Source organism: Furipterus horrens, unplaced genomic scaffold (genome assembly GCF_987537825.1).
Source record: "Furipterus horrens unplaced genomic scaffold, mFurHor1.1.pri manual_scaffold_10, whole genome shotgun sequence".
In the NCBI taxonomy this organism is placed as follows: Eukaryota; Metazoa; Chordata; class Mammalia; order Chiroptera; family Furipteridae; genus Furipterus; species Furipterus horrens.
In genome coordinates this window covers 39,450,566-39,451,231 of record NW_028327180.1, presented here as the reverse complement: position 1 = coordinate 39,451,231, position 666 = coordinate 39,450,566, and positions in this window count along the sequence as shown.

Sequence of the window (666 nt, the reverse complement as noted above, 5' to 3'; positions counted from 1 at the left end):
CCCGCACGCCCTTCTCCCGGGCCTGGACGGTGCGCGCCGCTGCGCACTGCGCAGGCCTGTAGCCGCCGTCCGGGCCTTGGGCCAATCTGGGAGGCCCGACATTGCCCCCCCCACTTTGCTACGGCCACCACGCCCACCCCCGAGCGAGTCTAGCTTCTTAAAGAGGTATGAGCTTAGCACACGTGAGGACGAGCGCTGGGTAGTGTATAGGGAGGGAAAGAAGGAGCGGGGCGGCTACCACAATGTAGCCAGGCGCTGCCCCTTAGGTGATACAGTGACCAAGTGCATTCCTGAACGCCCGGCGGGCAATGTCAGGGGAGGAGACGGTTAACCCAGCACAGCGACCGCCAGTGAGTGCAGTGCGGCGCCTTGCAGCGAGGCGCGATGCAGCTTTGGCGGGCCGTGAGCCTCGAGCACTGCACATCCGGGTCTTGGCGCGGCAAAGACGGAGCGAGCTCTGCACCCACTGTCTGGCCCCAGGTGGAGAAATGTAGGACCTCCGGAGCTTCTCTGTATCCCACTACCCTACGTGCGACGCCCCACCGCCACCCCCTCTATCCGCCTCCTCACCCACAGTAACCCTTTGGAATCTGCCGTAAAGGGAACCTAGTCCTGTTAAGACCTCTTTCTGGCTCCCCACTGCCCACAGGCAACGGAGCTCAAACT